General features: G+C 45.0%; 1 protein-coding gene across 1 annotated transcript in view; it reads left to right on the plus strand.

Moving 5' to 3' along the window:
• The first annotated feature begins 2,572 nt into the window (after positions 1-2,572).
• Positions 2,573-26,851, plus strand: part of KCNG2 (potassium voltage-gated channel modifier subfamily G member 2) — a 79,494-nt gene continuing 55,215 nt past the window's right edge. The window contains exon 1 of the mRNA XM_045006017.1: positions 2,573-2,709. The gene's annotated coding sequence lies outside the window, so the exon portion shown is untranslated. The remainder of the gene's footprint in view (positions 2,710-26,851) is intronic.

The following is a 26,851-nucleotide window of genomic DNA, read 5'->3' on the forward strand; positions in this document are numbered from 1 at the left end:
TAACACTAAGGACATGTTCAGAGGTACAGAAATTGAGATGCATTTAAGCAATTGTGTCATAGTTAATTTCCTGGGACAGGCTCCTAATCTTACTTAGTGCAATTTACACGAGTGTAAATCAGGAATAAAGCCACTGAAGTATGCAGGGTCATACCAGTATGAAACTGCCCATATTCTAATTAAATTACTAGTTAGGACTTAAAATGAGACAAAATTAGAGAAACAATAAAAGATAATGGAGAAATACAGGTTGTGTTAGGTGAAACTGAATGAATAAAGCAACCACGGGGAAGGACACACCAGGAAAATGGAAAAAGTTCACTGCTAAATTATATATGTCCCAGGTTAAGTTAGCTATCTAGCAATAAATCAAGTAGAATAAAAAAGGCTAAAGTGGATTAATACAAAAATGCAAAAAGTTCTTTAAAATAAATTAGAGGTATCTGCAAAAATTAAGGGCCCAATTGCATTTCCACTGAAGTCAATGTGAGTGTTAAGTCCATAAGCATATGACTCATCAGAGCAGACACAAAATAAAATTAGGAGGCATGATAAGGAAATTGAAAATGGAGAATTAAAATATAAAATAATAAATGGCATAAGGGAGGTCTATCAGGTGCTCCAATTTATCCTTATTCATAATAAAATAAATGTAACTGAAAGGCAACAAATTTAAAACTGGTAAACACGTTTAACACAACATATAAAGTTACCAGTGGAACTGGATGGATTGTGTCCTAAGAACTAAGTAATACTGTAAAAAAGTATAAGACATTTATATGACTAATGAGAACATCCATTAGTTCAACAGAGATGAGTGAAGTCACAAATATAATTAAAATATATTTGGAAAAATAAGGTACTTATAAACTAAAGAAAATCTAATGTAATAGCTACATGCAAGAAGGTATCAATAAAATATCCAGGAAGTTATCAATATGATTTATTTTTAAAAATCACATATTTTTGTTGCATTTTATTTGTAATTTTAAAAAAATCATTATAAACTTGTGGGGCAGATTTATGTACTTATTTTATTTACATTTTACAGTACTTATGCAGTAGTTGCAGGAGTTATAGATGATCTTAAAAAAAAAAGTCTCAAAATGCCAAAAGCAGTTCAATTGGAATAGGGGCTAATTGCTGGCCAAATGTATTTACTTAAAATCCAAACTATTATATACTGAATATATAAACGGATTCAAAACTGGAAAACTTATTGAAAAGAAATTAACTGCACAAATAAGACATTTATTCACTGGATAAACACTAGATGGTTAATATTTGAAAATTTATTACATTAAGGATGTTTCACTTTTATTCATTATGGGATATTTTATTTTTGTCAAATTCAATAATTTGAAAGTATATACATTTTAATATGCATGGAGCATACAGCTACAGCTGTCTAGGTCCTTATATCTTATACTATTGCTGTAGTATCAAAATTCATTGTAAATACTAATAATTTTTTCCTCACAATACCCTGATAGGGAAACATTCTTCCCATTTTACAGCTAGGTAAATCAGACAGATAGGTTAAGTGTAACTTCCCACAGGTAACACAGGAAGTCTGTGATAGAGGCAGAAATGAACCCAGGTGTTCCCAGTCCTAGGGCAGTATTTTAACCATGGGATCCTGCTTGGCTTTACTGGTGTTAATCTGGAGTATAACTAAGAGCGGAATTTGACCCCCTAAATGTAACGCTGAGTTACAATATAACATGTACCTTGTAGGACATTTGTTTTGAAATGTCACATACGGTACGTTTTGTCTCAGATTAAAACAATGTTTAAAAATTGGTCAACTTTGATTCTGGCACAATTTAAAAGCAAAACTCCAATCTAATATTTAAAAAGAAACCAATCCCGTCTTGGGGGAGTCGAATTTCAAAGTGGACCCAGAGTTGAAAGCCGGGCTGAGTTACACAAGTGAAGAAGGTGCCTCCCGGCATCCCAAGAATAAAGCTTGCGCGGGATCAGTTATTTGTAGGTCCGATGCTAGATGTCACTGTCCCTCCCCCTGCCTAGCAAACCACGACCTCTCTGCTTTTACCAGCCGAGGCAGGCGGTGGGTGTAGAGCTGCAGCAGCAACGCGGATCTGTGGCTTCAACATGAACTATGGAAAGTAGGGTGACCAGAGGTCCTGATTTTATAGGGCAGTCCCAATTTCTGGGTCTTTTTCTTATATAGGCTCCTATTACCCCCCACTGCATCCCAATTTTTCACACTTGCTGTCTGGTCACCCTAATGGAAAGGGTCCCAGACAGGGTGAGGGAGGCGGGTGAGACCCAGCCAGGGGGAGGAAGAGAAGCGGAGCCAGACTTTCCCCCAGCCCCACCCTGCCTCGCCCCCTCCAGCTCCGGGACCTTCATCCCCGCCCACTCCAGGAGGCCGCGCGTGGCCGGGGTCTGGGGGAGGAGGGACAGCGCCTCAGGTGCTCGGCGGGGCCGCCTTGCAGGCGTGGGGGAGCCGGGAGAGGCGGCGCCAGCTCCCGCCCCTGCGCGGAGCCGGGGACCCAAGCGCTCGCTCCCTCGCCGGCCCCAGCAGGCTCCTGCCGCCAGCCAGCCGGGATCAGGCTGCCGCAGCCGCGTCCTCCTCTGCTGGGACCTTCGGAGCCAGCCGCCAAGTTGAAGCCCGGCGCTGCGCACGGGGTGTCTGTGCTGGGGCGGGCGCCGGAGGTCCCGGCTGCTGCAGCTTTTCCCCAGGTACCGTCCCGTGCAGAGTGGGAGGGAAGCGGGGAGGGGGGGGGAGGTTTCCCCTGGGCCCGGATGAAGTTTGTGTGATGGGCATTAGGCGCCCCGGATCCCCCCGACCTCAGCGGGTGGGGGCTGCAGGATGGCGCCCAGCCGCGTTCAAATCATTGCGCGCTGGGGGGGATCGCGGCGCTCCTGCCGCGTCTCTCTGCCCAGCGACCCGTGTGCCGGGGCAGAGGGGCTGGGGGCAGACGGGTGCCCGCCAGCTGGTGGCTGGGCGCGGTGGCAGGAACTTTCTGTGCCCCCGGAGCCTTTTCTCTCGCCTCCCGGCTTTCCGGGCTCGGCCGGGCGGCTCGCTAGTCGCCTCCGTGGCTGGGAGCAGCGAGCACTGCAGGGGGCCCCTTAGCCCCGAGCCGAGAGGAGTCAGAAACTTCGATCAAGTGTGTGGGTGGCTGGGCGGGGGTCCCCTCCCCTCCCGGTTGTTTTATGGAGCAGGAGCAAAGAGCGGCTGTTTGGACGCCGAATCGCATTTGGTCAGTCCTCTGGGTCGCCCCTCGAGTTGGCAGAGCAAGGCGCGTGTGAGCTGAAACCCCACCATCCTGCTTTCCTCGGAGCGTCTGCCGGGCGCTGGGGCAGGGCCAGAGCAGGCAGAGCCCAGCCGCCTCCTGCTCTGCCCCGGCCAAACCAGGGGCGCCAGCAGCAGCACCCAGAGTCCAGTCAGGTTTTTCCTTCTGGGCTTTTGGGAGGTATCGCCTCTAAGTAGTTCCTCTGCCTCCTCCCCAGGACTGCAAGGCATAGGTGCGGGAACTAGGGGTGCTGCCACACCTCCTGGCTTGCAGTGGTTTCCATTATATACAGGGGTTTGGTTCAATGGCTCTGAGCACCCTTGCTGCAAGGGGAAGTTTATAGGGGCACAACATAATGCCCAGTCACAGAGTCCACTCAAAACCTGTCCGGGGGTAAAGTGCTAAGAAGCATTTGAGTTGCTCTTTGAGGGTTTGCCGATGGTGGGAGCTCTGATGTGCGGCTTCCCTGGCACTCTTTGCATGCCCACTGCAATGCCGCGTTCTTTTCCTTTTCTGGTATATTCAACTCTTTTGTTGTTGATTGCATTTTTTTAATAGGAATGTGAACAGGTGTATATTTAAATTCAAACAAAATGTATTGGAAATGAGTGGAGTCTCCATTTCCATGTATCTTTTGTTTGATGGAATCTCATATAAATCAAGAGAGCCTTAGTTGTTGTGCACTATGCTTTCCACCTGCAATTAGTGCGGGTTTAAGTTAATTATTTTACATAAAAAGATGTATGTATTAGTTGATAAAATAGAAATCAGTTGGCCCCATTGAACACCTTGTTCACTGTGCTGTCTGTATGATCTTAATTGCAGATCTCCCCTTTCCCTTGAGGATCTATGGCTTTTAACTCCCTTACGATGCCTGACGTTAAAACCTCATTTGACGTTTAAGTGGTACATAAGGTTGCCAAGTTTTTACTGGCAGAAAACCCAAACACCCTTACCCCACCCTAGTCCACACCTTCTCCGAGGCCCCACCCCTGCTCACTCCATCCCCCCTCCTCCCTCTGTAGCTTGCCCTCCCTCCAGGGCCGGCTCCAGGCACCAGCTTATCAAGCAGGTGCTTGGGGCGGCAACTCGGGATTGGGGCGGCACTTTCAGGGATTCGGCGGCAATTTGGCGGAGGGTCCCTCACTCCCGCTCGGAGCGAAGGACCTCCCCCTGAATTGCCGCAGATCGCGATTGCGATTGCGGCTTCTTCTTCTTTTTTTTTTTGGCTGCTTGGGGCAACAAAACCCCTGGAGCCGGCCCTGCCTCCCTCACCCTCAATCACTCGCTCATTTTAACTGGGCTGGGAGTTGGGGTGCGGGAGAGGGTGAGGGCTCTGGGCTCTGGGGTGGGGACATAAATGAGGGGTTCAGGGTGCAGGAGGGGACTCCGGTCTGGTGAGGGGGTTGTGGTGTGGGAGGGAGTGAAGGCTCTCGCTGGGGTGGGGGCTCTTGGGTGGTGCTGGGAATGAGGGACTTGGGGTGCAGGAGTGGGGCTCAGAGCTGGGGCAGGGATTGGGGTGTGGGAGGAGGTTCCGAGCTGGGGCAGGGGGCTGGGGTGCAGGGGGTGGTGGGCTCTGGCTGGGGGTGCAGGCTCTGGTGAGGGGTTGGGGTGAGGGGTTGGGGTACAGGAGGGGGCTCTGGGTGGAGGCCGAGGGGTTCAGAGTGCGGGAGGGAGTGTGGGCTCTGGGAGGGAGTTTGGGTGCAGGAGGGGGCTATGGGCTGAGGCAGGTGGTTGGGGTGCAGGAGGGAGTATGGGGTACGGGCTCCAGGAGGGAGTTTGAGTGCGTGAAGAGGCTCAGGGCTGGGGCAGGGGATTGGAGCGCAGGTAGGGGTGCAGGCTTCAGGTGGCGCTTATCTCAGGTTCCCAGCCAATGGGAGCTGCGGATCCTGTGCTCGGGGCAGGGGCAGCGTGCGGAGCCCCCGTGGCCGCCTCTGTGCCTAGGAGCCAGAGAGATATGTCAGCCACTTCCGGGAACTGCTGGAATTGGGCAGGCACCCTGCCTGCCCTGCTGCTGGCGGCCAACCAGACTTTTAAGGTCCCAGTTAGCAGTGCTCACCAGCGCTGCCAGAGTCCCTTTTCGAGCGGGCATTCCAAATACCTGGAGAGCTTTGGTGACTTTAAGAGTTTGCTCTTGCACAATTGGAATCACATAGGTCAGCTATTTGTTAACTCTTTGAGTGTAATTTATTTCACTAGCACTCTGTTCTAATCGTAAAATCTGTTTTTATTACTCTGTAACTGAAATGAAGCTTCTACACCTTGGCATGCAACTACATGGGGTCAAATTCTATCATTTTTACTCCGGCAAAACTCCCATTGAATTCAAGAGAGTTTTACCCCAAGGTATCGCTAAACTTGAATGTTTAATCATACTTAATAACTTGTTAACTAATATGATTGTAAATTCTAGTGAAGACACCACACAAATGTTTGTTCCAGGAGACAGATGTGAGTTGCTAGTCATGTTTAAAACTACCTTAGTGTCCTGTCTGCCAAAGAATTTACAGTTGTGTTAGTTAACGTGTTAATATATTACTAACAAATCAGTTGTTGATATGCCCTCCATAAGATCAGCCCCATAAATTGAGAATGAAAATCAATATTGATAGAGGTGCACACAGTTTAACTGTACTGTGTTCAGCACCAGTTCCAAACTGTGATTAAGACTTGCTCTGAGGAAGAAGTCCCTTGTTCATAAGGTCCTTTGCCAGCTCCATAAGCTACTTTCTGAAGAAGTGGGCTCTCATTTTGGTGCAGTGTTTGTTCTGGAGTTGCTGTTGCAAGTGGGACTTCGTTTAGGTGACCCCTGATTCCTTTTAGCTCTGCAGGGAAAGATTGGCTGAGTCCAGTAAGAAGTGGTAAACACCACCTGAACTGCATATGGTAACATTTTTAGTACATCCTAAAGCACCAAAGTTTAGTCCAGCAAGAGATGCATTTTTCCATTCTGTTTATCCAGTCCAGGAAACTACTGTGGTTCTGAAGTGGCTTAAAAGTGACCCCCAAAGGAAAAAAAAGTCTATGCTTTTTTTGCTTCTTTATAAAGGCATGTAAGATATCTCTTCTGCTTGGGTTTTGAATTAGAAATTGAAGCAGCATCCCTGCTGTTTTTTCTGGAAGACACAAGAGATGACTGCAGAGCTGGTAGAACTATGATATTAAAGAAAACATGGAAATGAAACTCAGATGGGAGGTGATCTTTGTTCAGACAGTTAAAAACTGGGTTTTTTGTTTGGTTTTGTTAAAGTTTGTATAACTCAAACAAGTAAAATAGCTGGAAGAAAAGCTCTTGTTGGATATTCAACACTCCCACCTCTCCTAGTAAAGTCTGAAAAGGTCCCAATTCACATGTTTCGGTCCATGAAGAAAAATTTCCAGCAACACAGGAAATATCAGACTTGATATTGATAATGTAAAGAACAAGTGGGGGAGGGAGGGAATCCCACAAGATCATCCTGTACATCATGAGGGGAAAGGGGGAGGGCAGAAAAAGGGAACAGACTCAATTATTTTTTCCAGGACACTATTAAAGATGTGCACACAGATTTTCTGATTGTCTAATCAACATGTCAACCATTGTGAATAATCCCCAAGTAATAGTCTTATCACTTTACCAATTATTTCAATATCCCCACATATTTTCAGGCTATGCATATCTAAGGCATTATTGCACTTGTAAGATGATTAAAGTCACTTGGCCTTGAGTGTCTCGTCTTGGGTTTAATAATACATCCAGAGAGTGCTGCAATAACTGTCAGTAAATGCCTGTCACGTCTTGTGGCTTAATTATGAAACGGTTTTAAAACTCTGCCCATGAACAAAACTTTTGGCTCAGCTTTTCAGATGTGATACCTCTGTGAATAATCCTTATGAAGGGCCAGATCCTGTAATGGAATCCATGTGGGCAAACCCCCCGAATCCAGGTGGATTCAGTTGTAGGATATAGCCCTAAATATATGGCTCCAGCATTTTTTCCTCTTTAGAGTACTGCCCATTTCACAATAGCAGTCCATTCTGAGAGAACTGTTAAACTTCCTGAGTGCACACGTTGCTTGAGAAGACTTGTAATGCTTTTGTCATGCTTCTCAGACTTCCCTGCTTATGTGTGTTGAGTCCTGGGGGATATTGCCTCAATACCTCACCAGAACTTTAGAATTGTCAAAGAAGAGACTGGCAGTGAGGGTTCTCAGGGCACCCAGAACTGTGAGTCACCTTGTTATCTGCCTCTAGTGAGAAGGGAGCAACAGGACTCCCCGCAGGGAGTCTAGGCAGCAGCCTGAGCCCGCAGCCTGGGTGGCAGCCTGGCTTGGAAAGAAGATTGGGCACCGGCTGGGGAGCTGTCTTTTTTGTCAATTTCATGGCTCCACTGACCATAGGCGCCGACTCAGGGGTGCTCCAGCCCTGGAGCACCTCCGGGGAAAAATTAGGAGGTGCTCCACACCGAGCAGCAGCCAAGCTCCCCCACTCCTTCTTCCCCCTCCCCTGAGTGCGCCGCGTCCCCACTCTTCCCCCTCCCTCCTAGCTCTTCCAGCCCCCATGCCGCCTAACAGCTGTTTGGCGGTGCTTAGGGCTTTCCGGGAGGGGGGATGCAGTGTGCTCAGGGGAGGAGGCGGAGAAAAGGCAGGGCAGGGATGGGGACTTGGGGGAAGGAGGTGGAATGGGAGTAGGAAGAGGTGGGGCTGGGGTGGGAAAAGGCGGGGTGGGGCAGGGACTTTGGGGGAGGAGTGGAATGGGGGTGGGATGACGGCCGTGCAGGGGCGGGAAGAGGCGGGACAGGGGTGGGGACGGGGGCAGGGGGAGGTCGAGCACCCACTGGGCAGAGGAGAAGTCGGCGCCTATGCCACTGACAGCAGGTAGATGTAAGTAATGCAGCGTCTACAACAGGGGTAGGCAACCTATGGCAAGGGTGCCAAAGGAGGCACGCACGCTGATTTTCAGTGGCACTCACACTGCCCGGGTCTTGGCCACTGGTCTGGAGGGCTCTGCATTTTAATTTAATTTTAAATGAAGCTTCTTAAACATTTTAAAAACCTTATTTACTTTACATACAACAATAGTTCAGTTATATATTATACACTTAGAGAAAGAGACCTTCTAAAAACGTTAAAATGTATTACTGGCACACAAAACCTTAAATTAGAGTGAATAAATGAAGACTTGGCACAGCACTTCTGAAAGGTTGCCGACCCCTAGTCTACAAGGAGGCTGCATTGCCCTAGCTACACCGATATAAGCCCTATGCCTCTCCTGGAGGTGGTGGTATTATGTTGGTGTGGTGGGCACTTAAGTCAGCAGGAGCAAGGCTGTAGTGTGTATACTGACGTAATCAGGTCGACGTAAGCTGCCTTACATCGACCTAACACTGTATTGTAGACCAGGCCTTTGTCTTGCATGGTAATACAGTAACTCCTCATTTAACGTTGTCCCGTTTAACGTTGTTTCAATGTTATGTCCCTGCCCAATTAGGGAACATGCTCTTTTAAAGTTGTGCAATGCTCCCTTAGAACGTTGGAAGAGCAGCAACTTTACAAGGGAGCATTGCACAAGTTCCGCTTCTCCGCCTACTCCCCCTCCCTCCCAGGGCTTCCCCTACCGCCAATCAGCTGTTTGGTGGTGCTTAGGACTTTCTGAGAGGGAGAGGGAGGAGCAGGGAAGCCCCACGTCTCCACTCCTCCCCCTCCCTCCCAGAAAGTCCTAAGCGCCGCCAAACATCTGTTTAGCGGCATTTAGGATTTTCTGAGAGGGAGAGGGACGAGTGGAGACGTGGGGCTTCTCTGCTCCTCCCCCTCCCTCCCAGCACTTCACGCTTAGGACTTTCTGGGAGGAAGGGACAGGAGTGGGGAAGCGCTGCATCTCCGCTCCTCCCCCTCCCTTCCAGAAAGTCATTTGCGGGGGAGGGATGTGGCATGCTCTGGAGAGGAGGTGGAGTGGGGGTGGGAAGAGGTGGGCCTGGAGTGGAGCGGGGACGAGAAGAGGCGGGTCTGGAGCATTCCCTGCAAAGTCTGAGCCTGTTCTTCGGGGACGCTGACGCTGCTGCTGCAAAGGTGCTTCCTAGTGTCCTTGCCTGGGGCGGGCTGTGCCTGTGTGGGGTAAGCCCGGGACACTTCCCAAACACAGTACAGTACTGTACAGTATATAATGCCTTTTGTCTGCCCCCCAAAAATTTCCTTGGACCCTAATCCCCCGCATTTACATTAAATCCTATGGGATAATTGGATTCATTTAACATTGTTTCACTTAAAGTTGCATTTTTCAGGAACAGAACTACAACATTAAATGAGGAGTTACTGTAGTAGGTTCATTCCATCCACCAAGCCTTCTTGAATCGTTCTCCTGTGATATCCAATCCCTGACACTGGCTACTCACAGAAATTCCAGATCTTCTGTTCCCAAAGGAGCAGTGCACCCAGTTGACCAATTTTACCTTAAACCACTGCTCCTGCAAACCACCACAGCACTTACAAGCACTTAAAGTAAATCAAGAAAAGGGTTATTTAAGAAAGAATAGGGGTTGCACTAGAAACAAGAGAGAGTGGTGGAAATAAATGGCCACAATACAAAACAAAATGTAGACCCAGGTTTGCATTTTATCAATAGCTACCTGTCCTATCTAATAAAGTCGATTTCCCTCCCAAGTCCAGTCTGTTGAAGAGCTAGCTGATTTCTACCAGGAGGCAAAAGTTGAAGTTCATGAAAGCATCTACCGTACCTCCAGTCAGGGGTTTTCTCACAGTGAATGGATATAGTGTGTCTTTCCCTGCAAGCTGTTATAGTGAAAGTAAGTCTTCTGTTTCTATTCACAGGCAGGGCAAACCCGTGCCTTGCTGTAGAGTTCTTTTCTACCTTTATGCGGTTTTGAGTGGTTTCGATTGTGTGTTTGTCATTCTCTGATGGTTTTCCATTAACTGCTCTGGATGTGGCAAGAGTAGACAATAGAACATTGCATTATTTCTCCAGCCGAGTAGGGAGGGGTAACAAGTCCCTCTTGCTTGATTGGCACATTACCCCCTGGTGATCAATTTCTACACCAAGTCCATCAAGCGTACTTTCAATATAAATACACTATTCCTTAAGTATTACCCTTATCTGTTTCTCACAATGGGTATGAGGCTTGACAAGCTATGAGCTTTCTGTACATACCTTACATATTATTCTTTATGGATAGTTATCCTGTCAGACATGCATTTGGTATAATGAGTTTGTCAGATCTGAGGTGAGAGTTGTTTGCAAGGAACAATTTGCCAAGGGGTCTTTGTGTCACTTGCCCCCAGAAAATCCATCCCAAATTTTACATTTAATCAAGTGCATGCTGGGAGAGGACTTTGGGAATTTAGTGAGTATTATGTGAATACTCTTACAGCATGGACATGACCAATAAAGACTAGTTATGTGCTTCACTGTGGTGCCTCGGTGATTGGTTTAAGGAGCTCCCACTAATCTAGGAGACAGTCTAGTGCTGGTTGTTCGCCAGGCTGCTTTTCTGTGCATGGTGGCCCATAATTACATGCAGAGGAGAAAGGTAGGAATCTAAATGCTAGGCCTGGTCCAGTAGGAGTTTTGCCTGCATAAGAACTGTGGGATTGGGCCTGGTACACTTCCAAGACTAGTATAAGTGGTAGTAGTGGAAAACTATTAGATCCAGTTAATCTCTAAAAGACTTTAAGTTTGTATGCTGTTTGGTGTAGGAATAATGGGGATAAATAAGAAGTAATGAAGTATTGGTAACATTTGAAAATGGGAGAAAGGCAAAAGTGCCTTAGACATTTAGGGCCATATTTTTTAATGAATTTAAATTACCTTTAAAAATATGTCCCTTAAGAGCCTAGGGGCTTGGCTACACTGGCGCTTTACAGCGCTGCAACTTTCTCGCTCAGGGGTGCGACCACACTCACACCTTCAAAGCGCTGCTGCGGGAGCGCTCCCGCGGCAGTGCTGTGCAGCTCTAAGTGTAGCCATACCCTAGGTCTCACCAAAAATCAATGTGACTGAAGCGCCTAAGTCCCATAAGGTATGTCTTCATTGCAGTTGGAAGTGTGATTGCAGGTTGGACAGGCATACCCATGCTATCTTTAATCTAGCTAGCACAGCTAAGAATAGCAATGAAACTGTAGGGAGTACAGTACCGGCCTCAGCCTGGGCTGTGCAAGCCTGCACCAAACCTTGGGTATGTATTCACATTCCTAGACTGTGCTGAACCCCATGCCACTGGAGTTTTGCTGATATTTATGGCCATGCTAGCTAGATTAAAGCTAGTGCGGATATTCCTACTACCTGAGCTGCATTCACTCCTCTCATGGCAATGGAGACATACCGTTAGGCACTTTTAAAAAGTTTACCGTATGTCTATAAGTTACATGGACTCAGGATATTATGTTTGGAATTTCTTGTGGCAGTATTACAAGTGCGTGAAGCCACCTGAACTTTGGCCTGGTGTCTCTCAAAATATTTCCAAAATACATTGCACTGCATTGAGCCTCTAATTTGCTTAATTAAGGCATCAGTTTTGAGTTATATAGGTTGCATGTTTCCCTGTTGAGATTTTTTTTTAAAAATGTAGTAATCAATCTGATGAAGATATTAAATCAATGAACTAAAATGTTTTGTTTGTACCAATCAGACCTTTTTGGGTATCTGTTAATTAACTTGTCAACTCATCAAAGATACTTCATGCTTTTTTACTTGTGAGCTGTGATTTGTATTCTTGTTTGGTAGCACGTCTGACTCTGTGTTCCATTTCAGCAAGCAATTTAACTGCATAGAAGGCTAGATTCTGCCACATTTCGGCTACATCTCACGTAGACATATTTGTGAAAGCTCTCATTAAGCTAGCATGGTAGTGTAGCTGCAATAATATGGGCAGTGGTAAGCACTGCCATGGGCTAGCCGCCCTGAGTACATACCCACAGAGTCCAGGCAGGTTTGTACTGAGTGTGGCTAGGCTGTGCCACCATTCATTGCTGGTACTATTGTGGCTACACTACTATTTTTATCATGCTAGCTCGATGAGAGCTAATATGAAAATATCCACATGAGCAGAGCATAACACCCTTAGCTCCAAGTGTAGACATAGTCTAAGGGCATGGCTATACTTGCAGATGTAGAGTGCTGGGAGTTAAACCAGACTTCGGAGACCGCAGCAGGGAAAATGCTGCCGAGTGTTCCAGCTCTCAGCTGGAAGTGCACTGGCGTGGCCACATTAGCAGCTCTTGTATTGCCACAAAGAGCAATGCATTCTGGTAGCTATCCCAGCATTCAAGTGGCTGCAACATCCTTTTCAAATGTGGGGGGGTGGGGTGGAGTGTGACAGGGAGTGTGTTGTATGTATGTTGGGGGAGAGAGAGTGGGTTTTTGGGGTGCTGAGTGGGTTTTTGGGGTGCTGAGAGTATGTCAGCATGCTGTCTTGTAAGTTCAGATCCCCCCCCCGCCGCCTCTCTCTCTCACACTCACAGCAAGCAACATTCCACACTAATGGCTTGCTTTGTCCTGGAGCAGATAAGAAGCCGACTGTCAGAAACGGAGCTTTGAAAGGGGACATCCGCATTCCTACAGTCGATTCCAAAACAATGACAAGAGTAGCCACGTGAATTAAGGGGATTATGGGACGTTTCCGGAGGCCGATCAAAGCGCAGTAATGCAACACCTTGTTCACACTGATGCTGGGGCATTTCAGCTGAGGTGCAACAAGCATTCTGCTTCTTGTGGAGGTGGATTACCAGGCGCGTTCCAGCTGCAGAGGCCAGGTGCTCAAAGTGCCTTGCCAGTGTAGATGGGTCAGGAGTTAGGGCACCTGGGGCTGCTTTAATGCGCTCTAACTTGCAAGTGTAGCCAAGCCCATAGTCACATTATGCAGTATCTTACTAAGTGAAGAATCCCATTAATTTCAGTGGGTCTCCTGATGGAGTAAGATAATACAGTGTGGTAAAAGTGAAAGAATCCAGCCCAGAGATAGAGAATGTTTTGGAGGAAGAAAAATTGATTTAAGGCAAATGGTTTGGACTAGTCAGATGATATGTTTTCCTGTGTAAGTGGCATTCTCCCCACTCCCAGCAGACTACAGGCTGGAGACTGCCATCTTTACTCAGGGTGTGATAGTACAGTAATCCTGTTGCTTTCAGTGGGACTAGTGGAGTAAAGTGCTACCCATCCTGTGGAAGATTGACAGACTCTGGACCTATATTCATAACACAATGATTCTGTCTGTAGCAAAATTGAAATCCCCATGATGTCTTAAAGAATAATGTACCACGGGTTGAGTGCTCTGCATTGACACATTTTTGGTGCTTCTAGTAACTTTAAGTGCATATATCACACCACAAATACAATTCCTATAGTAGCAAAGAATCCTGTGGCACCTTATAGACTAACAGACGTTTTAATATAGGAACTTAATTCCTATAGTGTTACTCCTCCTGTTAATTATTCTAAAACTATATTTCAGCAGTCATACACTGAAAAAAAAATGCGGGGAATTTGTAGAATAAAATTTATCATCCCAATTTTTCAAGAGGAGTTGAAATCTCTTATTGTTCCAACAAATCTTCATATTTCATAAAATATATTTATGATAAAATCTAAAGCTTTAAAACTAAAGCTAGTCAGAACTATCTACAACATTTTGTGGTATGCTAATTTTCATAATGAAGGACAATTAAAGGGACATGGCCAAGTAATTAAGGCCTAAAATTTGATCCTCTTTGATTTTGTTGTAGATTGAAAATAGCTGCAGGAGTCTAAATAGCTATTGCAGCAAAGAGTCCTGTGGCACCTTATAGACTAACAGACGTATTGGAGCATGAGCTTTCGTGGGTGAATACCCACTTCGTCGGATACAGGTATTCACCCACGAAAGCTCATGCTCCAATACGTCTGTTAGTCTATAAGGTGCTTTGCTGCTTTTACAGATCCAGACTAACACGGCTACCCCTCTGATACTTAAATAGATATTGTGTTTTTAAAAAACAAAATACAATAAGTCTACGGAAATCATCATACCACTGCTGGGAATTAAATACACACACACACACACTAACCCCCACTGTTTATATTAGACTCTCTCTCTCTCTCTCTCTGATGGTTCTCCCCGCCCTCCTTTGTTGGTTCTTCAACAGTTAACTAACAACATTATTTTCAAAACTGTCCTTGCAGCACTGATAAAGCTTGTGCACAAAGAGGGATATAAACAAGTCATGTGAATTTTAAAATCCATAAGAAAGGCAGGAAATCAATCAATGATTGGCCAAATGGCAAAGGACATGAACAGTACAGAAGGAAAATGTTATTCTCAGGCTTCTCAGACAGTATTAAAACCAACAGAGGGCAAACCAAAATAAAGTGATGAAAAAGTAGATGATAGTGTCCTTTCAAAGGATGAAACTCTACAAACACTGCAGTTTATTTACCACATCGAAAACCTCCTATTTCAGGGCTTTGCACTCTATTAAGAAATATGAAACTGATCAGAATGAGATGGAACCCCCAAAAAGTACTTTCTAAAAATTAATGCTTTACATTCCTCTTATCTTTTTGGACATTTTAAGTGGGATAAGTTGCATCATCCCTTCTATTAATAGTATCATTAGCAGAATAAATACACTAATATCAATTAGGAAGGGAATAACTGGTAAACATAAATATTAAGTCCTCTGTGCATATCCTGCTCCCATTGATATGAATGGGAGTTGCATGTGTACAACTGTGAACCGCTGCATTTGAAGTGGTCTCCAAAGCCAGTCTCGAATATAGCTGCTTACCTTCCTCCCCAGAAGTAAACTTTGGCATGAGGAGCTTACTCGAAAGAAATATAGTGTTGGCTGTAGTCAGCACAACCAGGATTTGAGCACTGTCCCCCAGGAGCCACTGAGTGGAACAGATGAATGTGTTTGTTTTCTGAGAACTGCCATGCTGAATCTGTGTAACTTTTACCATCTTATGACTCTTCAAACATCTCTAGTCAGGCACGTTATTTGGATGACTTGAAAGCAAGTTTCTCAGGTGTATTGTAAAGGAGCTTTCATTTGTGCTGGCTGTGGAGTAAGGCTCTCATGTCCATCAGCAACTTACCTCTATTCACCTAGATATCTGAATTACATGACCTCTGGAAATTTAAAATGTTTAGATAAGGACCAGGAGGGTGTGAGTGAGGAGAGGGAATAGTAATATTAAAGTGTTATGATAATCCGGCCTCCAAGGAATCTGCAAAACTCTAATGATAATTTTTGAAACAATCTTTGTACATCTGAAGATCTCTGCCAAAAACATTTTTAAGTCTGACTAATTTCTGGGCCTATAGGGTTTATTTTACTGAGTCATTAATAAAATTAGAAACGTGTTTAACATCTACAGTGATAATGGGAAGATGCTGAAGTATACGCTAAAAATGTATACCGCTTGGTCAGATTCATAAGGAGAGAAGTATAGGATGCTCTTCAACTAGTTGAGGACATGTCATTGGCAAGAGTGGCCTAAAGAGAGCTCAGCCAGTGGGGTCAAGATTGAATTTTTCCTGCTTTCATTGATTTGTTTCACATAAATGTACTCTTGTATGTTTTTTTTATCTCTCTAAAGAGAGCCATTTCATTTTGGAAGTGAGGTGGAAATAACTGCTAAGGACATTGCAACATAAACATTGGAAAGCTATAAAAAGTCAAATGCATGAGCTTAAGGAATATCAGATTTGCTGGAGCTGCTAAGGCTAATGAAGTACAAGAGGTTGAGGTATTCTTTTCTGAATGGATTATGATGATGAGCAGGAGAAACTAATTTTGATTTCCTTCTAAAAGTCACTGCAACATATCATATTACTGTGAAAGCCAAGCGGGCAATGCCCTCCAGGGAGAGCAAGCAATTCATAATATTCAACAAATTAAAAAAACCCTCTGAAGATGACAACTAAGTCTTTTTAGTTTTAGAGCTTTAAGAATATTATTCTATGGGTTTAGTTTCTGCTTTATATTGACCTGCTAGACTGAAGTTTTTACTTAGAGGCTAAGAATGATTTTTTTCCCTCTCTCACAAATTGCCTTTGACAATGTTATTGGGTTGGGAGAAAAAAAGCAGCTATTTCCCAGGAAGTGGAACGCACATCCTCAGAGGTTACTTAGAAGACCTTTTAGTTTCTAATTTTGACATTTGAAATGCTTCTTTGTGGAGTTCACTCTAAAATGCAGCCAGTGCTGCTAGTTAATGGAGGTTATAATGCACTATCAGGATTCATATGATCTTTCCTTCTTTATTTCATGCTTTTCTTTTTCTCTTTTTTCCCCCCATTAGTGAAAATGTGACTGTAATTAACCTCTCATTAGGATGTGAAAAGCCTGCTATTTTTCTGCATGTAGGAATTACATTTCTTTGTTACTGTTGCTGGGCCTGTTTCCTGCTTGACCCAAAAGCTGGAGATTTTGTTACACAGCAAAACTTTAATACTGATTTATCTGATAGAGCATTGACTTAGTTCTGCTCTTACCCCAGCACTCACTGTGCATATTGTCCTCATCAATGTGATGTGATCAAATTCAGATTTTCAGGGGAGACTCAAAAGGCCAATTTATTTATACAGTGAACATGTATGCTTACTTTGGGTGATAGCATTTATGCTCATGTCCATCAATATCAAACTTTACCTATTTAAGGCCTGATCCTGTGACCTTTACTCACATGGGTAGTCCCCATGCAGTCGATAGGAACATCAGTGTTTTCAGGATGAGGACCTTAAGTGTCAACCTGTGAACTCAGTATTATCTGTGCTGTCCCAGTGGCAGCTTACTTTGTGCTGCATGTTTCTTCTCGCATTCATGTTCAGCCATGCCTCCTAACTTCTTCAAGTTGAACACAAAACAAGCTGAATTTTGCTCAGTGAGTCCCTTTAATGAGGGTCTCATTTTTCCTTGGTTGTTATCTTTCTATCCTAACTTACCTTTCCTGCCCTCAGGGCTTGATCCTGTAATGGTGCAGGGTCAGGGCCTCAGTGCTTGCAAACACTGCAGTTATTTTTTAATTTACAATTGGCTGTCAAGTTATGTTACTACAGTATCACCATAGGAACCTCTTCACTCTGCGACCTACATTGTTTCACTAGGCTGCTGAGATTTTTAACACATGCCTTGTCTTTGCCACTTCCCACCACATATAACGAAGTTCTTTTTCCCATTCTGCTGGTCGCTATTCTTAGATGCTTCCTGAAGAGAACCAACATTTCTGATCAGATTTCTCCCATATCAAGCATCTCCACTCACTTTCTCTGGACCAAATGAATGATTTTAAGGCTGAATTAGGTACGTAAAAGGCATGAACAGGCTTGAACATAACGGTAAGTTTTCCTCGGATCCCAGTGTCCAGGTTGTAACTCTTGTTTCCGTTTGGAGAGGGTTGGTTCTCTATATTTAGTATTCTGTCCCTAGGAGAGTTTTCTCACAGTGTTTCCTCGAATGTTCTTCTCTCTCATCTTTATTATCAAATTCGTTTATTTAGCCTTGTCTTTGAACTGTATTTTTTTTTTTTTTGGTATGTTGCTTGAAGTCATGTAAACTACTCTGAGGTGTTTCAAAAAGGGTTTATTTGAGCTTATATGTGGCTAAGTCTGTGAAACTCTTTGAAAATGTGTATGGCTCATGTGAGTTAATCAAGGTTATAGCCAAAGGGTAAAAATAAAAAAGAAAGTAATTTAACAGTTTTTTCTGTGACAAGCTGAAGTATTCTCGGAGTAGGCATAAGCCTGCCTTTTTTCCATACTGCATTTGAAACACCAAGTGAGAACCTCTGGGACTCAGAAAAGCACAGAATATGCAGCCTTTGCTTCACCTGTATAGAGTGTAAGTAGCACACCCTGTGTTGTTTTGATCATCTTCACTTTAATTCAGAATTGTAAATCATCCCTTGGATGTGTATGCTCTTTAATGTAAATATCACAAAAATGTTTCACAGAATATTAAGGTTAATATTTCCCTAGATTCCTTATTCTGAGATTTGTAAATTCAGACTCCCGCAATGTTTCTCCAAGGTTTCACACTGAAGGCTTTCGTGATTACAGAAGGACTTGAATTTGTTCTAGAGGCTTTTGATTATGGTCTCTGCAGTGGAAACAAATCCTGTCTGGACTGTAGGGGTAAATTCTATTCATTTACACTGGAGTAAATCAGTGGAGCTACTCCAGATTTACACAAGTGCAAGTGAGAGCAGAACTTGACTCTAGATATTTTTGTGGGGGTTTTTGAGCTGTTGCATTTGTACTATAATTTAGATTAAAGCTCTCATAGTGGCCAGGGTCCTGCCATGTTACATTATGCTTATATCAAAATAGAAAAATAACACTTAAAATTCCTCTAATTTTAAAAACAAAAATTGTAAATACATATCACGTTGAGGGCCTGATCCTGCAAACTGTTACTGTCATGACTAGTGTTTACTTGCACAAGCGATCCTACTGAAGTAAATGGGAGTGCATATGGATTTCTAATGTGCCTAATGCTTTTCAGGACTGGGCTCTCACAGAGCTTATAAAAACCATATCTGTTTACCCAGTCGTGCACACAGTAATTATTAGTTCAGAGTTCTTATGCTTTAGCATGTAAATAAGTACGCTGAATAATTTTTAATAAGCATTATATTTCTTGATAGGCTTTGATAGCTCCATTGCGGACAGTAATTGTTTAAATTCCCAAAATGCATATGTGCATACAGTGCTTCTTTAAAAGTTGCTTTTTCTTGTTTGGTATCAGATATGGCCTATTGTGTAGCATCGAGATGCTACAGATTTTAAGTGTTCATTTTTAAGGCTGTCAGGGACCAATTCTGTTATCTAATAAATGAGGGGCGCTCCGACCAACTTACATAGGAGAGGCCTTCTGTGCGTCTAAGCCCCAAATTTGTCCATACGATATGTTTTTATGGGAGTTGTGGATTCAGTGAGCTGTTTGCAAAGAAGCTGTTGTAAGGGTGCTACAGTGCACGCTATACTCAGCTGGGACCAAATCTAGCTTCAGGCTATGTGTGAGCCTGAAAAACAGTAGCCAGATTGGGGAATTTCAGTGTCACTGTTGCATCCTGATGCTTGTTCCTTTGAAACATCCAGAGACAATACTTCTCTTGTCCCTCCACATACTGAGTTAGGGCTGAGCTTTACCAGGCAAGGTCTAGAGGTCAGAAGGTGTTTTCCACACATATAACTCTGTGTCCCCCTTCTCCATCCATGGCATCCTTTTGCTCTGGTTGAATATCCTGTCAAAAGTAGTTGTGCATGATGCAATATTTCTGGCACAAACAGTCTATGTGAGTAGTTGTTCAAGGACAGTGTGGGCACTCCTGAGTTGGCCAATAACCTAGTGCAAATTTACACTACTTTTATTTGTGTCAGATTTGAGAGGGAAAGATGGGGCTAATTTCTGGCTGTAGTTTTATGCTACTGAACGCACCCCATTACTCTCTTTAGTAACAGACCATCATATCTGTGCACTCAGAGACTGCCTCTGGACCATCCTGGAGCTCTTTCCACCACACATGGCAGTATTTTGAGCAAGAATTCCAGTCTGTCCCAAACCCCCGTGGCTGTGGGCTGGTAAACTCTATCCACTTGTTCTTTTTTTTCCCTGAGCGTAGAGCCTTTTCACACTTGTTCGCTCAATATTGATAATTATAATTGCATTTAAACCAGATCCCATTTATTCTAGAAAGAAAGAGTCGAAACAGGTAAAACCAAGAAATAAAATAAAACACAAACTATTCCAGTTCATGCAATGGCTGGCTGTGCAGGTTAATACTTGTTTAACTCACACATCACATCTCTCCCAAAGAACTAAAGAAGCTGAAGACCTTTAGTAATGGTAGTTTTGATGTACTAGTAGTGCAGCCAACATGGAGCTAATCTTTGTTTTTAGATGCTTCAGTACAACTTACTACCATCTCTTTGGGAACCTCTGAATGCACTTGGCATTGTATGTTTTTAGCCCTTTCTGTTAACTGCATCACCAAAACTGCAATAAACCCGTAACAACCTACATAACAAGGGTTTGATGACTTTCCTTTTCAGTAACCTAGTTATTGCCTGAATACCTTCCTTAGCTCAGCCAGTATCAGTATAAGACAAACCTATTTATGGAGGCAGAGTACAGATCTCCGGGGTATGCTCAAAAAGGATCTAAGATTCTTGGCAGTGAGCAAAATTTAGTTATTTTTCTGTTTCCTGAATGTGAGAATCCACTACAGTGTGTCAGCTCATACCACTCCTTTTGCATTCACAGAAGTGGGCCGTTATTAAAGAATTTTAATTGCACCTTGGATAGAAACTAGTCTGCAATTTTAAAGTTATCCTATGCATCATTGGAGGTTTCAGTGCAAAACAACGAAGCAGGAAAAACAGCTGCAGTTTCATTAAATAGGATAAAAATGTATGAGAGCCTGAACCCTCAAGCTTCTGGGTGTAAATCAAGCACTAACTGTGTAGGATTAGGAAGAAACTTGGCATAAGAGCAAGATATGCCATTATTGTCCATTATGAGGTTTCTTGAACCGTCTTTTGAAGCATATGACACTAACCACTGAGGTTTCATCTTATTCCACTTATGAGTGTTACTAGGAAAGCCTGGCTTTGAGCCACTCATTTCTGGAATTTCAGATGGCCATCAGAGGTATTCAGTTAGGCATATAAACATGATGGTCCACCTTCACTTGAAATAAAAAGTGAATATAAAAGCACATTCACAAATATTCTAATTTGAAATTAATCCAAATGGAAGTAGAAAAAACAACTGTTCGGGTTAATATATACATCTTTGGCATTATGCATGTTAGTGGGGATCGTTTGCAGTCCTGCTTATTATGTTATTCATTACAGAGCTAGCAGATGCCTCTCTGAGGAGCCCACAAAAATGGCTTCACAGTCATCAACCGCTTAAGCTTCCTAGACTCAGCCCAGTGGCAGCATCAGGCTGACAAGGACAGGTCTCCTGCAAATATCAATGTAAAGGGAGGGAGAAACGTAACCAGAATTTTAGAAGGGCTTTGGAACAGCAGCTACAGTCTGCCACCCAAAGCACCCAGAGCTATGATACCATGATTACAGAATATCCTGTCCATTGTTTTGAAATCCTATCTTAATCAGCAAATTGATCAGAGATTCCCAAAAACCTGTTTTCCTAAAAATGTCAGAGTGATTTCAATGTAATCGAATTCTTTCATTAATTTTATAAACCTTTCTCCAACAGTTCTCTTACTCTGTGGTTGTGTATTGATCACAGTTACTTAGAACAGGGGCGGGCAAACTATGGCCTGTGGGCCAGATTCGACCCGCGGGATTGCCCCTCATGGAGCTACTCTCCGATGCGGCCGGCTCCACTTTCCTGTGGCCCCCTGGTGGGGGGGCAGTGGTCTCCATGCGTTGCCCTTGCCTCCAGGCACCGCCTGCCGCAGCTCCCAGTGGCCGGGAATGGGGAACCGTGGCCAGTGGGAGCTTCGGAGGAGGTACCTGGAGGCGTGGCAAGGGCAGCACACATGGAGCCCTCCGCCCCCACCCCCCAGGAGCCGCAGCCCTTCCTGGAGCGGTGCAGCGTGGGGCCAGGTCAGGCATGCAGGGAGAATGCCCTGGCCCTGGTGCGCGCTGCTGCCACCCTCAAGCCGCTTTAGGTAAGCAGCGCCAGGCCAGAGCCTGAACCCTGCCTGCACCCCGCCCCCCAACTCCCTGCCCTAAGCCCCCCTGCCTGCACCTCGCACCCCTCCTGCACCCCAACCCCCTGCCCTGAGCCCCCTCCCGCACCCTTCCTGCACCCCTGCCCTGAGCCCCCTCCTACACTCCACATCCCTCCTCTGCCCCAATCCCTTGCCCTGAGCCCCTTTCTGCACACTGCACCCTCTCCCACACCCCGCACTCGCTCCCTCCCGCACCACAACCCCCTGCCCTGGCCCTGCATGCAATTTCCCCACCCAGATGTGGCCCTCGGCCCAAAAAGTTTGCCCACCCCAACTTAGAAACTACTTTTTAGGGATATAAATACGCTCCCCCCTTAATTTGGGGGTTATGCTTATCTCATATTCACCCTTCTCATAAAACAATCCAAGGGTGACATTTGCCCTGGAACAGAGGCTAAAACTAAGCCCGAGCACCAATAAATTAAGTTCAGCATAATTCCTAAATTAGGGATTGTGCTAGCCCTCGGCACAGGGATGAATTCCACCCTAGGAAAACAGATGGACCATGCACCTACCACTAATTTTAATGCAAAACTTCCATAGGCTTGAATGTTAATAATTTAGATATTTATATTATCACCGAACTCCCCACTGCTGAGCAATTAATTTTGTAGAAATTATCATACTGACTTTCCAGTTTAAATGACAGTACCAAATAACTCACTACCATAGGTGCTCAGATGGTAGGGGGATAGGCACCAATATAAAACCCTAACATAAACACCATTTCACAGTCAAAGTGCCCAGCCCATGAAACTACCTCAAAAAGCTTTTAAATGCTCCTTGACCAAGCTTCCTAACTGCAGGATGTCCTGAGATGCTGAAAGGAGCATGTTCTAGAGGTGCAGATGGGAGCAAACCAACTCTAACTCAGTGCAGATGAGTGCTAACAGGGTAGCAAGTGCACCTTTTATTGAAAGTGTATCTCCAATCTTTGCCAGTGTAGGACCTGATTCTCTGTTGCCTTACATATTGGGCAGTCATCTACACCTGTTCAAAGTAAATGTGAAACAAACCCAATCAAAAAGGCTCTCCTGTCCCAATCCACTCCCACAGCAGGTGATTCGATAGGCCCTTGTGATTGTGATATCTGATAAATATTACAAGATAAGCAAAGACACTTTACCACCATTAGATGAAGGCTATCAGGCATATGTGCCTGGGACTGGTAAGGGTTGAGGACACCCAGGAGATCGTGACCGGAGGTGCACCAACAACATTTTTCCAATAAATATCCCTCAAAAAAGTATTGGAAGTAGTGGCTGGACATGGTCCTGTGTCTGTGTCTCTTCTGATCTAGTGAGAAAGAAAAAATAACAAATGCATATGGAAATGGCAGTGTAATACAGTAACTCCCCACATAACGTCCTCTCGCTTAACATTGCTTCAATCTTATGTCCCTGCTCAGTTATAGAACATGCTCCATTTAAAGTTGTGCAATGCTTTGCTATAACGTTGTTTGGCTGTCCGCTTTGTCCACAGCTGGCAGCCCCCTATCAGCTCCCCTACGTCCCCCGCCCAGTGCCTCCCACCCGCTTGCAGACCTCGCAGATCAGCATCTTCCCCCGCCTCCTGCCCGCGGCAATCAGCTGGCTTGCAGCGTTCAGGAGGGAGGAGCGAGGACTCCCTTCCCTGCCTCCTCCTGTGCACCGAGTCCTCCCTCCTGCCCCCTGAACATCGCAAGCCAGCTGATTGCCACGGGCAGGAGGGAGGGGGGAGGAGCGAGGATGTGACGCAGCTCCCCCCTCCCTCCCCTGTCTCCTGCCCATGGCAATCAGCTGGCTTGCGGGGTTCAGGAGGCAGGGGACGGAGGGGGAGCCTATGCATCCAGTCCTCGCTCCTCCCCCCTGCCTCCTGAACGCTGCAAGCCAGCTGATTGCTGTGGGCAGGAGGCAGGGGAGGGGGTGGGGAGGAGCGAGGATGCGGTGTGCAGCGTAAAGGTGGGGAGGGAAGAAGAGGTGGGTTAAGGGTGGGGGCTTGGGGGAAGGGGTGGTGTGGGTGAGCCGAGGGTTGAGCCTCCACCCCTGGTGCTTGCAGAGTAGGGGAAGCTGCTGCTGCTGCGCGACATACTTCTCCTAGCCTACAGCACCTTCAAACTCCTTGGCTGCCTCATTGTCTCCAGTGCCAGTGGGCTGTGCCTGGGTGGGGTAAGGCGGGGGCACCTCCCAACTATAGTACTGTACTGTATGGCAAAAAAAAAGTTCCTTGGAACCTAACCCCCCTATTTACATTAAATTTTATGGGGAAATTGGATTCGCTTAACATCGTTTAACTTAAAGTCGCATTTTTCAGGAACAGAACTACAACGTTAAGTGAGGAGCTACTGTAATATCCATTTCATTTTATGAATCTGGAACCGATTAACTGATGAGGGGTAGAGTACATGCCAGAAACAAGTGGGTTTTGTGTAGTTATGCATAATGAATATGATTAAAAAGTGCGTTCTGCTGTTTACCAACCTGTATTACATTTCTGCTCCACCAGCAGGCTGTCTACCAGATTAAATCATGTATGTTGTTGTTAGTACAGTTGTATGGATTGGCTTTTGTAATTGTACAAATAATATGTGCTTTGCTGATGATATTTATTTCCCATCTGTACTTTCGGTTACATGTGTTATGAGCAGCGTGAGTGTTTCTTCCAAGTAAACAATCTGGTAGCAGTCTAGATTGCTAAATCCATAACCCTAAAGAAAACTGTGCTTTTGTCTATTAAAGTGCTAAGACTTTCCTTTGTAAGGGAATGTGTTTATGTGACTACGTCGGGGTACTTTTTGTCTCCCAGCAGCATCTAAAAACCTGAAAATGTTTAGTTTAACTGGCTACAGCTGGTGCTGATCCTATGATGACTGTAGAGATTTAAAGGGCTCTGGAATGGGGAAATATTAGGTTATGCCCTCTTTTAATTGTAGTTCCTTATGATGTACAATGAAAGCCTGAAACCTGAATTTTCGTTGTATGGGTTTTTTCACATTAGAAATTCAGATCTGACTCACTTGTCTTTTCCTGGAAGACTCTGTGGACAATTGGAGAACTAGTAGAATTATGACATAGTAAGTAAGGCTATGATTTAGTCAGGGGTATTTTTAGTATAAGTCATCCTGTCCTTGACTTATACTAAAAATACCCCTGACTAAATCTTGGGGGGGGGGGCACCTGGGGAGGCTGCTGCTGGGAGGGGGCAAGGCCAGTGGCACCAGCCGTGGGGGGCCGCTGAGCAGTGGCTGCTCTGACTGCCCAGGGGCCACTGCTCAGGCAGTCCCCAGGGCCAGTCATATCAGCCACTGCTCAGGCGGTCCCTGTGGCCAGCTGACCAGGGCAGTGGCCAGTCCCACTGGTCCCAGGGCTGCTCCAGAAGCAGCCAATGTGGTTGGCTGCAGGGCTGCCTGAGCAGCTGGCTTCAGAGCTGCTCCAGCAGCAGCCAGTGTGGCTGGCCCTGGGGCCACCTGAGCAGCTGGCCCAGGAGCCAGCTCCTTGGGTGGCCCTGGGGTCAGCCACACTGGCCGCTTCAGAAGTCATGGAACTCGCGTAAGGTCATGGAATCCGTGATTTCCGCAACCTCCGTGATGGACATGGAGCCCTAATCATAAGTATCAAGGAGGTGAAGACTGAGCAATGGATATCAGAAGAGATTTTTATTCAGACTGGTTAAAATGTGCATTTAACTCAAACCTTTGCCAAAGATATAGGAGAAAAATGTTTTGTGAAAGATTCAATATCCTGCCCCTTAAAGGCAGCAAAAGTTCCCACTCCAGTTTTCTGGCCCTCTGAGGAGTTCTCCAGCAAAAACAGGGAAAGATTAACCTTGGCATTCCTATTATTTTTAAGGCAAAATCTAAGAAAAATAAATGTAAACCCCCCCTCAGTCTTTAAACATTACAAAGAGGAACGAGGGCACAAAACCCACCGTTTTCTATCTGCAGGTCACTTTTAACTGGCTGGCTGTTTTCACACTGGGGGAGTTTGTGTTTCTTTCTCCTTTTTCTTTACATTTTGAGTGATCGAGGTTCTATAATGGATGGGATTAGGCGTAGATCCGCTTAAGATTTTTGCATGTGCTTGATCTTACACAAGGTGTTAAAGGATGCAGGCCTAACTTATAGCTTTGGGACTACTGAAGTACATAAATCCTTGAAGGACTGGGGCTTAAGTTTGAAAATAGTGCAATATGACAATCAGTATTCCAGATGGACAAGCTTCCAGAAAGTCACTAGCCATGCTCTAGGTTGGAACCTAATTTGGAATAAGAAAGGTAAAGGATAACCTTCAAACATATTAAGAAGAAGGTGGGGTGGGGGGGAAACAGGCCCCTGGAGTATTTTTCTTAGTATTACCACAAGCATTCATGGCAAAGCAGAGGTAAGGGAAAATTAAAAACTGAAATGCTTGGCTGAAAAATTGATGAATATGTTAGGTGTATAAACAACTGGAAATCTTTTTTGCACTCTGTGGCGTGATACAGGCAGATTAGACTGCAGCTAAATGTTGGCTGCAAAGTGCAGGTGATTGTTGCGGGAAAAGTAAGGTAATGGAAGGAGGAAAAGAGATTGGGTAACCAAAATGGCTATAGAGAGCATGTGAGTGAATAAGTGGGAAATAACAACGTATGGTAGTTTTACCCTGCAAAGTGACTATATTAAAAAGGCACTGTCTGGCTTTACAAGTCTGCTCCCTGTATGCATGCAGAGCCATATGTGCTTATTTTAGTGACAAAGGTAAATTTTTGCCACTGTCGTCCCTGGAGACACAACACAGCTGAGTTGGGAGTGAGTGCTGGGTTCTGTACTGGCTTGTACTTTATTGCAGGGCCATCTGTGCATTCCCATTTGCCTTCAAATTACGCTCCCACTGAAGGCAGGAGAATTACACAGGTGTAACTGAAAACCTACTTGGAGGACAATGAGGGCAGCA

This window comes from Mauremys mutica, chromosome 2, assembly GCF_020497125.1.
Source record: "Mauremys mutica isolate MM-2020 ecotype Southern chromosome 2, ASM2049712v1, whole genome shotgun sequence".
NCBI lineage: Eukaryota > Metazoa > Chordata > Testudines > Geoemydidae > Mauremys > Mauremys mutica.